Raw genomic sequence first — 14,143 nt, forward strand, 5'->3', positions numbered from 1 at the left:
TCTTCCAATTAGAGAGAGAAGAACCTACTGCTCACAGTTACTGTCCACATCAGAATGGAAAACAATTTGCATAAAACAAGAGTGGGGGGTAAAAGATGAGAATGAAATAGAAGACACACAGACTGCAACAGAAAACATGTAGGAGATTGTCACAGCAAAACCACTAACTAACAATCTACACCATACATTTAAAGCACTCTTACACTGCTTTAACAGTCATGGCTTCCCCCAAAAGAATCCTGGGAACTGTTGAGGGTCCCCCATCAACATTGTGTCCTCTCTCTGGTGAGGCAAGGTCAAAGGAAGCTTAATCTATTTCACCAGCATGATTTGTTGTTGTTTTTCTCTTCAGAAGGGGATTCATGTGGTCCATCACTGGGGCACATAATACTGCTCTAATTTTCAAAATGCACAAGACACCAAATGACAAGAATTCCGCCAGGATCTGGGAGGGAGTGTAGGGGAAAGGAAGGAAATCATTAAGTAAAATTGGCAGGTCTTTCACCTTACTTTGTCAGTTTCATTAGAAACGATGATGATGATGATGTGACTTCAGTGGGCTTGGTGGGCAAATAATTCAGAAAGAAATCTATTCTCACACTGTCAGTAAGGAGGTCCATTAGGTCACGATGGAATTGCATCTGAAAAGAGTTACAGGGCAGTACGGGCCAGAACGCACTAGCTGGAGGGGTTGTGACATTTAAAGAGGGGGATGCATAACTTGAACAGTGATAAGATGAATTAACTTATGTGGGAAAAGATAATTAAACCACCTGAAAATGCACGTGTGATTTCAGCCTTAGATTTGCAAACTGCATCCTGAAGGCAGTAACAGCATTTGTAAAAGGTTTAAAACACACATTCTTTCACACCAGCCCTTAAATAAACGCTTTCCACGTTACATCTAGAAAATATTATCCTGACTGAGTATCAGTTTGGAAACAACCCACTGCTATCCTGCAAAAGAACTTTCAAATCCAGAGGGGCCTGTTTTTTGTTTGCATACACATCAAATGTGGTTTACAGGAGAGAAAAGAGTCTTTATTGGACAAACACACAGCCTCTTCCGTTGTGCCTGCAACACTCCAAATAGACGCCAGACCACACCAATAAGTTAAGATTTCCCATTTTTGACCAGCTCTTGTCTTTGAAAAAGTCTTTAATGACAGCCTCCTAGCAGATGAGACAATATTAACTACTACACTTTGCACAATGGTACACATACAAATTTAAAAAGTGAACAAGCACCCCCCCTCCCAATGTTCCCTAGTTTTGAAAATTACGGGCAAATGCTCCAAAACATACTGTAATTTCTTCAGATGTTGAGAAGCCTAAACTCAAAAGATTTCCCCCCTATGTCTTTTGTCCTTCCCTTAAGTACAAAAAGTCCAATTTTGCACACCCTACATGAGGATTACTTCTGGACTTCACACAAGTCTATTCCAAATTGCAGCAAGGCCACTCACTTGACTTAAATTGGTACAGGAAAGACGAAGGACATTGCTTTAATCTATGAAGAGACACAGTTAAGCACTTTCCAGGGTTTTATGTGCAGGTTTCATAAAAATCCCAGATAGATAGATAGATAAGATTAGGTAACGCATTATCAGAGCCAGACTCACTAATGCCTCAAGAGCAAATGAAAAGAGTCATTGACTGACTATTAAAGTGTAACAAAATTACTGACAAGGAAATGGTTGGATAGCAGAGCTATAATAATTAGCAATACTTTTAATCAAATATTTTATATCTCTCCATCTCAACAGTGGATAAACCAGTTCCCATCTCCTGTTCCCTGCAGTAACAGAGAGATTTTTATCCATGTTGCCAACAGAGACACATCTGCCTGAAGAACATACAGTGGTACCTCAGGTTACATATGCTTCAGGTTACATACGCTTCAGGTTACAGACTCCGCTAACCCAGAAATAGTGCTTCAGGTTAAGAACTTTGCCTCAGGATGAGAACAGAAATCGTGCTCTGGCGGCGCAGCAGCAGCGGGAGGCCCCATTAGCTAAAGTGGTGCTTCAGGTTAAGAACAGTTTCAGGTTAAGAACGGACCTCCGGAACGAATTAAGTACTTAACCTGAGGTACCACGGTACACACATTCTTCTTGCCTCCTCCCCCTCCAATATCTGTTTTCTAACTTTTTCTACTGTCAAATAATGTTCAGAATACAAACAGAAATACAAACCTTCCTGTTACTAAGCCATTTCTAAAGAAAAGGACCAGCAGAATAAGAGAGGCTACTATGTTGAAACACAAAGGTTTTTTAACAGCTTAGAGTGACTGGTGGTGGTTTGGGTGTGGGGTGTGTGTGTAAAATGTATTCTTGAGGGAGTCCAAACTGAAGGATGAAAATAAATTCCATTTTCTCACTTGGTGAGAAATACTGGATTTCTGAATACAACCCACCCATTTATTGAATGATTTTCATTCTGAGGTTTTTGTTAATGTTTACTTGTAATTCATAGGAACAGAGAAAGCTGCCTTGTATTGAGTCAGACCACTAAGCCCTCTTATATAAGAAGCAGCTCTCTAATGGTTCAGGGTGGGGGAATCTTCACCAGCCCTACCTAAAAGATAGCTTCATTGTGGTGTCACTGTGATGCCAGGGTTTGAATCTGGGACTATGATGCCACAGGTATAACCAGCCACCCACTTCTAGGCATGGTTTGTTTGGGATTTGAAGCCTAAAAGGGATCCTATCTATGTACTGAGAAACCTGAATGCATCATGGGTTGACCTTTCCATTAGACAAAGCAGCCTGGCTCAGGCAGCTGATTTTGGGATATCATTAAAAGGAAGCAAACCATATGTGTTGTTGTTACGCTTTTTGGGCATTTTTGGCCATTTTGGAAGTATACATACAAAAAGCTCAACAACTCGGGTGAATCCTCCCCAAAAATGCTCAACAATTCTGTGCAATCCTTCCCTTCCATCCCCACCCCACGCATACTCCTCCTCCCTCCAATGACAATGGGTAGATCCTTGCCAATTTTTTTATACTGGGAGTAGATCACAGTCTCTTGGGAGCTGGAAGTGCCTGTTCTACATGAACATGATCTACAGTTCAAGCTCAGTCAAATTCCTTCTTGGTCAAAGATGCTGAGCTATCTAATCAAGGGAGATTTTTAACAAAGGAAGGTCCAGAAATCTCATGAAGAATCACACAGCACAGCTCTCAGTGTCTCAGAAATTAGAATTTTCATTTGCCATAAAATCAAGCAACAGCCCGGACACTGCATCACCAGGTCAGTTTCCAAAACCACAGAAAAAGTCAACACCAGGAGATCACGAAGGGGGCATGGAGATAATGGTGTCCCTGTTGGTCTCAAGCAAATGGTATTGAGATACTGTCTCTGCATATGGAGGTTTGACAGCTAATATATCTTTGTAAAACCTAAACATGAATTTGTCTGACCTTTTTTAAAAAAAAACCCACCTAAGCTAGTGGTGTGCATATTATGTTTGTCAAAATGTTGCTAAGCTACAACATATACCTCTTTAAATGTAATGATTAAAGTATATTTGTTTCTTTTTTCCACTTTGTACACATCATGGAAACAAACCTAGGGAAGGATCTAATATCCATCTCAGCTTCCAACACCATTTCCATTACAGTATATATACATAAGGATAAAAAGCCACAACCAACCACTATGCATATGAGTTTTGAATGCCAACACTTATAGAAGGCAAATCTATAGCATAGTGTTGCACACCACTCCAATCTTCAAGCAGTCTGAGATTCCAGGGGTCCCACAGCCGAAATCAAACGCTGCTTTGACACTCTTTCCAGCTTGCTGCTTTTTCTTCCAGTTTCTGGCTCACCTCACCCAACTCTCTACTCTGGCCTTTTGTCCTTCCATTTGCCATGTCACACAGATCCACTTCCTTGGTTCCCTTAATGGCCCATCGCCCAGGCGACCACCTCAACAGGAAGCTAGCCTGCCTTAAAATATAACACTTGCTGGATCCAGGGATTAGGAGGGTCTCTGCATACAGCCTACTTCCCCCGACACCAAGTGCATAACAATATATTCCTTGAAACTATAACACATGACAAAGCCTTCCATTTTCCAAGGGCTAAATGGGAAAATAAGAATCACAAATTTAATAGAGTTGCTATGAAGATGAGTACTATCCGGATTGTAAAATGTGAAGGCCACAATCCACACATGCCTGAATCCTGCTGATTTTTTAAATAATCCCCCCCCCAAAAAAATTATTACAAATCAAAACAAATTACTTTAATTTAATACAGTTTCTTAAAATCAGATTTCATGCTCCTGTTGCAAACATATGTCAATCATGTTTGGGAAAGATAGAAATTTTGTTCCTTGGCACTTAGGATTGTTTCACAGGTACACAATTTCTTATCACCACTTGATGATCCCACTGAAAAGTATTAAATGGAAGTACTATTTGTGCTACTGTCCAGGGCATGGCCTGAAGCGAAGACAAATGATGTAATAACCTTATGGAAGCTAAGCAGATCTGGGTCTATTTAGTGCAATGCCCAGTTGGCTGAAAGGCTGGATATAAACGTAATGAATAAATGTGTGATGATGACTCATTCACACGTGGAGGTCATTCCTTGAAATTGCACTCAGTGTGTAACAAACTTTAATGTGTGAGTGAGCCTTTAGACTAGGCCATTTCTGTCACTTTATGGCAGAATGGAAATCACTCTGATAGCAGCTGCCTAAAATGGCATTGGCTACTGTTGCTCAGGCTCTGGGGACAGCACTTCCAAACTATTACTCACAGCATGATGACCATTTCAGCAGGTCACAGCAGATATTTTCCTGCTAGATTCTCACTTCCTACCCCTGCATCTTCTATACTAGTTTCCATCTTTAAAACTTTACTGTTTGCAAACTTTTGGAGCTTCCCTTCCCCCCAACTCCTTTCCTTTTTCTTTGCTAGGCAATAAATAGCAACCCAACAAATGCATACAAATGGCTTTCCATTAGAATTTTAATGTACTCTTGGAATGAAAGAAAAGCTTAATATAAATCTTTTTTTAAAAAATAAATAAATAACCAGTACATAAATTCATACTGGGACATTGCCACCTAGGCTGAGCTGGAGAGTTCACTGTCTGCTGTCCCCCTCGTAAATTAACTGAGGTCTCCTGCTGCTGTAAATGAATAGCGCATCTTGGAAAAGATCATATCTGTCAAGATTGCAGATTGGTTTTCTCTCAGAGTTTGCAAAAAGTCACAGCTTTACAATGCCTTCATTATGTCGATGAGAATGGCTTCCCAACTGGAAAGAAATGTGTGTTTTATTCCGTTAGGCCTAAGATTTACAGAAAAAGCAATTTTCCTTCACAGTCAAGATACAACTCCCACCCCCACGAAAAATGTCATTTCACGTCTTTCATTCAGTCACCTTTTTACTGACAAATGTATATTCTTTCAGCTTCATGTGTACTCAAGAATTGTGACATTTAATGGCCAAGTAAGGTTAATCACAGGTGAGTGCATATACCTGATGGATATTGCAGCCAAGGCTGTATTCTCTGCCTTAAGAGAAATTGAATGATCTGAGCATATGATCTGGTGTCTCTCACACTTCTGTAAATGTGGGTAGCTAATATTTCAATTCCATCTGGAGAGCTAGGAAATCCACCTCAAAATGTTACAATACGCTAGGACTGTGACCTAAAAGAAAAAAAGGAAGGTAAAGAGATATATATGTATATATTGTGCCCGCAAGTAGGGCTAGACGATTCTCTCTTTCTGACTTTGCATGACTGCAGTGCACTTAAAGACAAGTGTAGAACTGTTTCTAGCTCAGCTTTTAATTTACTAGTTTCTGTCACAATCCTGGACATTATGTGCACTGACCTTGTACTTGGCTACATGAATGCAAATAGGCAGTTTTCTCAGGGCAAAGTGCCCTATTAGCATTCATTAATGCTAATGCTAATGTTACTCCTCGGTGCAGCATAAAACTCTTAATGCCAAGTTATTTGCTGAGGAGCAATATAAAAATTGCTACTCCACAGCGAGCCTAAGCCACCTGCTGCTCCAAATCAGCAAGAAGATAATGAAGTGTGTATCTGCTTGCTTTCGTTACGTAAGTGACTATTTCAAAATGAACAGCAGTTCTAAGGCTGTCTTAAGGGTTTTTTTTCGAGGTCTGAGACAAATGTGTTAATGAGGTCCCTGCCACCCTTTGCGAAGGCCAGTTTTGTTTGAACTTGCCACAGAGTTTTCACACAAAATGGTTGGTTTCATTTTTCACATACTTCCCTTCTCTTTCTTTCATTAGAAAGCTCCAAAACAACTGCCATTTTAAAACAAACCTGTTGTTCTGTTTCACCCTATCTTTTTACTTTTTACCTAAGCATATTTGCATCCCAGAGAAATGTCCCTTCCTTTGTACAATCATATTGCTGGAACCTTATGGTGCAGGGCGGGTAGGAAATCTCTTAAATAAATTAAATCAAAGCTAGGAAAGCTATAAGTCATCAGTTATTCTAACCCCTTGCTTCCATTCTTAATGTGTGGACTAGGTTAGCATAGCAATACAGCAAAATAAAAGGTACAGGTTTCACTACTAATATAGATCTCTAGCTCAGCCTGCTCTAACAGGTTTACTTTCTGTGTGACTACACTCGCCTGTAAAATCCAGGGGTGAGGGTGTAGGAATTCAATCTATCATTGGTGCTGGTAGATATTATATATCTCAGTCCTCCTCTAAGGAGCTCAGATTGTTCTACATGGGGGCGAGGACTCTTTTTCTGCCCAAAGGCCACATTCCTTCATGAGCAACCTTGAGGACCCAGGTGCAGGGCTTACCAGGGGCAAAGGGTGTGAAAGCAGCACTAAAGACATTGCGCAACAACTTGGGATCAAAATGGCCACAACTTTATTGATTATAGATGCCAGTAGGCTTTGGCATAGGCATTGGGTATGGATCCTGAACCAACTAACCCGATTGCTGGTCGATCCAAAGATAAAGGATTCCCCCCACGACGCAGGATCAAATAGGCCAAACCCACCAGGACACCATTTGGGGAGTTATATGGCCCATTAGCCCCCATCTAGGCCTTCAGACTAACCTCCACCCCCCCCACCCTTTTACCCAGCTATCCTTGTTCCAGTTTAGACTAAGAATCCAACCCAATTCCTTTTTCTGCCATCTGAGTCAGCCTCTCCTCGCTGTCTTGCCACCAAACCACTCACATCTACAAGCAATCACACAAGCCCCTGTAGCTATCCCGTAGCCAGGCCTCATTGCCCCTAAATGTTATATGCATGCCACCAGGCCTGAAAAGCTTTGCATCGCTGAAACAGATGCCAGGGTGCTGAATCACCTGGCCTCCCAATTGTTCCACTGTGCGGCACATTGCCCTGTTCACCTTCTTTCCAGAGCTGACTGAAAGAAGTTGGAACTGCTGTTTCAACTTCAGATCCCACTCTCAGCAGAAGTCTGATGTTTCTACACGCACACAATAACACAAGCACAAATCCATCCCCCTGTCCAGAAAGCAAGAGGCATATCACAGTTCGAGGAAACATGTCAGCCTGGCAAAAGCATTCAAGCAGAGCACAGAGGAGGACAATGGAGAGGTGCAGCCTGGAGAGAATCTAAAGAGAGAGTGCATTTACCCCTGGGTTTCAGAGTCTCCACTGCGCTAATCACTGCACCTGTTCTCGCCTCAACACACATTAGGCCATATGTCTGCACATTTAGCTAAAACGCACATCCAATCCATATTTTCATGTAAATCAACTCTATTGATAACTTGAGCAGCAAGCAGCTTCTAAATGCAGATAATCAAATGGTTAGTTTTAAGAAGGCTTAAATAGATGGTTGAATCTAGCTGAGATGAAAGAGGTGGCAAAAAGTCAATGCAAGGCCAGGCCCTCCAGGTTGCAACTCAGAGTGGCAGAGAAACAATGCCAGTGAGAGGTCTCCAAGATCTGGTCTAAATAGGATTAGATATTCTACATAGGTATAACCAATCAATGCACGATAATAGATGCTAAGGCTTGAACAGTTGCTAACAGTTCCCTAAAGGGAACATTTAAAATGTTCAAAATACAGAGAAGGGGGGGCATCTAAGAAATAACATAATGCTCAATTGGTGCAGAACACCACCAATGCTGGCTCTTTTGTGGAACTAAAAGAGCACCAGAGCTTTTGAAAGGGCGCTTTTATTCCCATATTTTATTCTGAAAGGATTTGCAGCGATTGCCAAAAGAAAGATACTTTAATGGCTGCTTACCTACAAGTCTGCTTTCTTCACAATGCAGCTGATAATGCAGGCCTCTCCCTGCAGACTTTCTGCATGTGATGGTTCCTGGTACACTGCTAAAGTTATTTCCATTCACTTTAATAGCTTACTCAAAGAGGAGTGGGGAGCAGCAGAAAAAAGTTTTTTTAAAAAAAATCTGCATACAAAGAAAGGTTTTCTATTGTATTCTAACTTTAGAATAGTTTTTCCCCATTCCAAATGTTAGGTTTTATAGAAGGTCTCTCATTTGAAGGGGAACAAGCTCAGTTTTAGGTACAGCATATGCCCACTTTGCAATTTCTTAATCTTCACTTTAATGTTAACATGCCATCAGCATAACAGATGGTGACCATTCAACAATAATAGCGGTTCTCTGACAACTATATTAGAGGGATCAGGCCGTCATAAGGTGAACCTTGTAACAATAGTTTTTACCCTTTCCTTATTTTGCAGTTGTAACTGTTTTATTTAGTTTATAATTGAATATTTTATTGCTGTAATCTGCCCTGGGACCTTATGGTCAGTGGGACTGTATGGTCAACTCCCATTGTTCTAGGTGCATTTTGCGACAGGAAATTTCATTAGCGTGAGCAGTTTCTAATCTCCGGGCACCTGAGATTTCAGATTAAAACTGCAGAGTGGAAGGAAAGGAGGACCCTTTTCTGCTTCCACACTTCCAGCCGCTCTCTGAAGACTGGAGAAGAGACCCTCTTAAGAATATTTGGGGGGTGGGCAGAGGAAGCACTAGACCATGTGAAAAATGAACATAATATTTGGGCTACAGTTCATTCATTTTCAGCTTTGTATTCTTATTATAAAAAAGCATGCCTAGACATTCTCTTGTTGCGTCCATAACCTAGGTTTAAGGTGCCATTTAGCTCCTAACTTTCATATTTCAGTTTCTAACACTGCTTATGGTAAAGGGCAGATAATAAATTGATGGGCCAGAGTTCTGCTGGCCCACAATTCCAGCATATCAAAATGGCAGTTCTCAGTCTGCAGCTGCTGCTCTGCTGCAGGATCCAAGAGGCAGGGCACTTTAAACAGTCATGGCTTATCCCAAAGTATCCTTTGAAATGTAGTTAGTTAAAGGTGCTGAAAGTTGTTTGGAGATCTCTATCCCAGTCTCAGAGCTAAAATTTCCAGAGTTCCCAGTGAAGAGGGGTTGATTATTAAAGCACTCTGGCAAGGGTTGCTTTGTGAGGGGGAAAACTGTCTCCTAACAACTCTCAGCCCCCTTAATAAACCACAGGATTCTTTGTGGGAAGCCATCATTGTTAAAAGTGCTATAATATTCCCTTAAATGTATAGTACAGAAGAGGCCTAGGACTTAGTATGAGGTGATAAGTGTCCCTGCTCTGTGTGCTGCCTTCTCAGTAAAAACACCACACACAAACACATAAAAATAAAAAAGATACATAGCTAAATTCTATGTCATAAGTGGTTTTTTCCAGTTTGGCCCTGTAGCAACACCATGTGAGGCATATTTAAAAAGCCACATACCAGTACTGTGGGCTGCCCTCTGAGAGGAAGTGTCTCTGTTTTAGCTAGCACAGCCAGTGTTTTCAAGATGGATTCACATCACATACACCGCTTCCCAAATTACAATTGCATCTTCTTCTTTTTTTTAACAACAAATATCGCAACACAATTGTTTCTCATTGAAATTGCAACAGTCCCCAACTGGGCTCTACCTCTTCAGGCTCAATTCACATATTAACCATATTCAGATACTAACATTCTCGTCTTAGGAATCAATTTGGTGGTTGTTTTTGGCTATAATCATCTTAGGTCAAACCTGAAGCAGCAAAATCATTCTAGATCATTCTAGCATTCTGCTCTCTGAGGAGAAATCTTTTGGCTCCGGCTAAAATATTATTATTGCTATTGGTTTTTATTGATTTATTGGTTTGTTTGTTGCTTGTATAGGATATATTGTTTTTTAATGTTTGATGTTTTGTTGTTTTATATGTTGTAAGCCACCCAGAGTGGCTGGGGAAACCCAGCCAGATGGGCTGGATATAAATTTATTATTATTATTATTAGTTGTTGTTGTTGTTGTTCTAAAATAGCCAGAATCTTGAGAAAAGGAAGGGCCTGCTCTTTGAATTGTGCCTTTTCTTCTTTGTACGACAGCTCCATTTAAGTGTATGAGTTCAGAATGACAAATTGCTATAAATTCTGGAATTTTTGTAGGGGGCTACACAGGGGGCAGGGATCTAAAGCCCAGGTTTCATCCTTCATCCTATTTAATTAACTGATTATATCATGGATATTAGCACTGTGTGTCTATAATAGTTTGTGGTGTGTGTGGAAATATTATGCTGGCTGACTCAAACATTATTATTAAATCAGAACTGGCAAGTGTTGATACCTTTTCCTGGCTAGGTCTCTAGCACCTTTAATGGCTGCATGACAATATCTCCCTTCATATCTTGTGCACTTGGAGGACAGTCCTGTGTAGAACAAGAAATGGGGTCAGGCCTGCTCCTTTTTCTGCACATCTGCCCTTGATGTGGGTAACTCGTGAAGGCGACAATATGATGAATAAAGTAGCCACGTCTGCATCACCAAAAAAGGCAGGTGAAATATAGTGGTAATTTGCACAAATGTTTCATGTTGTGTATATGTGTGCCTATATTAGGAATAATTGCTGTAATTTTAATAGAAATAGAGACTTCCCCACTATAGTGAGGTGTAATAAGGTAAAACCCAGTCTTCCTGAGTCCTTACAACTTATAGGATCCTGAAGAAGGGCATGGCTGGACAAGGGTACTCCTGTTTGGGAGTGAGGATGAACGACAATGTTTTATGGAAAGTCTCCCTTGTTTCTTTCTGTTACACGATGGTTAAAAGTAGGGTGGTATGTAAATTAAAAAATAAAGTAATAATAATAATAAGTCATAAATAAAAGTACATGAATTGTGTGGGGAAAACAGAGCAAAATTACAGTTGGAAAACAGTCCACTATCTGTTGTGAATGGTGACGTACTACAGGCTGGTACAATACTAATATAAGAAAGACTGTTGTAAGATGTGTCACCACTGGTCACTGTACATTATGGCTTTGGACAGCTTTTAGAGCTGCTGCTGGTATATGCCATAATATTTTTTGCTTCAGAAATATATATACAGTGGTGCCTCGGGTTAAGAACTTAATTCGTTCTGGAGGTCCGTTCTTAACCTGAAACTGTTCTTAACCTGAGGTGCCACTTTAGCTAATGGGGCTTCCAGCTGCCACTGCGCCGCTGCCACGCGATTTCTGTTCTCATCCTGAAGCAAAGTTCTTAACCCGAGGTACTATTTCTGGGTTAACAGAGTCTGTAACCTGAAGCGTCTGTAACCCGAGGTACCACTGTAAATGTTTTTTAAAGCAACACAACATATTTGTGTTGCACTGTGATCATGCTAACATTATATACATAATAAACTAAGAATTATTATCACCATCGTGCATTAATGGCTCTGTTGATTCCTGTTTAACACCATCCGTCTCCAAGAAACAATGGTGTACAGCAGTTGTCTGATGTGAACTGTGATTCCAAGGCTATTGCCAAATATGAATAGAAAATGCTCTAAAACAGTGTGAACAGTACGTTGGAGATAACCATTTTATTTAGACTACTGGTTGTTATTTTAATTGCTTACAAAACACTAACAAGCGCTGATAAGATTCAACCCCAGCTGTGATGCTTTGCAGCTGCACATCATGATGCGGCATTTTCCCACCATGACTCTGCAGCACCATGTCATGAAAGTAATTACAATACAATTTATTTATTTTATTGCAAGCACTAACATTATTCCCAGTACAATATTTAACAGTTTGAACAGTGCCTGCTTAAAAATAAAAAATAAAAAAATGATCATGAGTCCAGAGCTCGAGCATCAAATAATCATGATAGCGTGTGTGGTGGTGGGGGGTTCTATTTTATTCAGGAAGGTTTTTGCGCTGCTGAGTTTGAGTCGGGTTTTATTGACTTCGGTTGGATTTATATTTATGCTGCTTTAGTGTTTTATGACTGCTGTTTTAATTTGTTTTATATGTGGTTTTTTTTTTATTCTATTTGTAAGCCACTGTGAGAACCCTCTGGATTAGTCAGCAGGATATTAACTAGTAAGAATAAAAAAATGTAAATAATGTTATACTTGCAGTATGTTTAGCACAGCAGCCAAGCAGCTAGCGAATTTTTCTAAAAGCTGAGAATTAGCAATGACTCCCACAAGTATATCATCCGCAATCAACTCTCTACAGATCCATTCCAATCCAGGTCCATGCCTGGGCATGGAAATGAGTCAGTCTTGGTCACCCCAATGGATAACATTTGCAGAGAGTGGGCAGGGGGAGTGTGACCTTACTGCTGCTTCCTGATAGCTCATTGCCTTTTGATACCATTGACCATGGTGTCCTCCTGGATCGGCTCCAGAAAATGGGAATTGAGGGCAATCTGTTACAGTGGTTCCAATCCTACCGTCGGGACAAAGTCCTGAGAGGATCATTGGGAGAATGCTTTTCAGCCGCTTAGCAACTATGTTATGGGATGCCACAGGACAAGCTATGGCTGTGGCGCAGCTACACACAGATCACCTTTCGGGTGGCACAATATTGCCTGCCTTACTTGAGTCTGGCAACAGCACCCATTACCACAAATGTAAAATTCTGAAATTTTAGAATTTGTGGAGGGAGATATTATGATAGAACAAAATGTGTTCATTTCTAAATCTGCATAGAAACAACCCCACAGTTTCTAGTCTGTAGTGATTTCATGCTTTTAAAAATTTCCGAAGACAGAACAAGTAATCAAATTCCATAGTTCAACATGAACCCCTTGATCCTTTCAATATAAAACAAGTGTAAAATATTGACGAGTATATGATGCTTTAAAGGAGAAGAAAGGAGAAAAATAGAGTAGAATGGAGTACGTGACAAGTCTTTCGGAGTGGTTTTTAAATCTATGAACAACCCACAATATTTCAGTATAGTTTAAACAATGGCTTAATTTGTGTTGTGCTCCTAGGCACCATCTTGCCCTGGTAGATTTAATATTTTCAAATAATATCTAAGTGCCAGCAGATCCCCAAAGACAGCTTCATATAGTAGCAATTGGATACTAGGTTATATCAGTGGTCTGTTTGTGGGCCTCAGTGCAATGAACACTCCAAACTGTTGGCTTCATAGTCATCCCCAAAGGACATTTAGATAGCAAGAGTTTTGCTATTGCAGCAACAGACGAGGAATTTGTCACCTGAAAACAAAAGCTGTAGCAATGAATGCTTCTGTTATGTGCTACAGTTGTTAGCAATCAACAGCAAGAGGAGGGGCAGGAGACAGAAAAAAACTGGACAGGGAGCACATATGGGAAAACAAATCTTCGAAATCTTGTCTGAGCAGCTATAAACTGAAATATTGTTCACTAGGAAGTGAGGCTTTAAACATTAAAATGTGCTGGCAGAAGGTTAGAAAGCAAGTATTCTGGCTGGCTATAGCAATTCAGTAACTAAGGAGTGAACAACCCCACATGAACAGTGGTTTCACTTGCTATATTGTTAACACAAAGGCTTAATTCTTTTACTCATTAAAATATTTTACTGAGTTCTCTTTTGCAACAGGTTTTGTCTTCTCTTGCTGTTAGGTAATGAGCTCACCTGCATCATCACTGATGACTTTGAGTATTTCATCTGATCTAGATGGTTTTGGTCTCTAGAGGATTCAAACAACTCCTAAAATGTTGTATTTTTTTAACCTTCCCTAGAACCCGTGGCTTCAAAAGTAACTTTAAAAAGAGCATAGGTCTAGTCTTAGCACATGGGGTGGTAAGTCCTAAAAGACTTTTGTGGGGAACTTTAACAAAATATTGCACAATGTTCACTGTTTCAGTCAGCAA

At 40.3% G+C, this 14,143-nt stretch overlaps 1 long non-coding RNA gene across 6 annotated transcripts in view; it reads right to left on the reverse strand.

The window, feature by feature from the left end:
* LOC309378252 overlaps positions 1-10,167 on the reverse strand; it is a 66,287-nt gene extending 56,120 nt beyond the window's left edge. For 4 of the 6 annotated variants that reach the window (XR_014171950.1, XR_014171951.1, XR_014171954.1 and 1 more), the window contains exons 1-2: positions 8,250-9,755; positions 5,501-5,673 (exon numbers count right to left, since the gene is read on the reverse strand). This is a non-coding gene — a long non-coding RNA (uncharacterized lncRNA). The other 2 variants (XR_014171952.1, XR_014171953.1) reach the window with 2 other exon arrangements.
* Positions 10,168-14,143: the final 3,976 nt, after the last annotated feature.

The sequence above is a fragment of the Podarcis melisellensis genome, assembly GCF_964234715.1.
Source record: "Podarcis melisellensis genome assembly, chromosome: 9".
NCBI lineage: Eukaryota > Metazoa > Chordata > Lepidosauria > Squamata > Lacertidae > Podarcis > Podarcis melisellensis.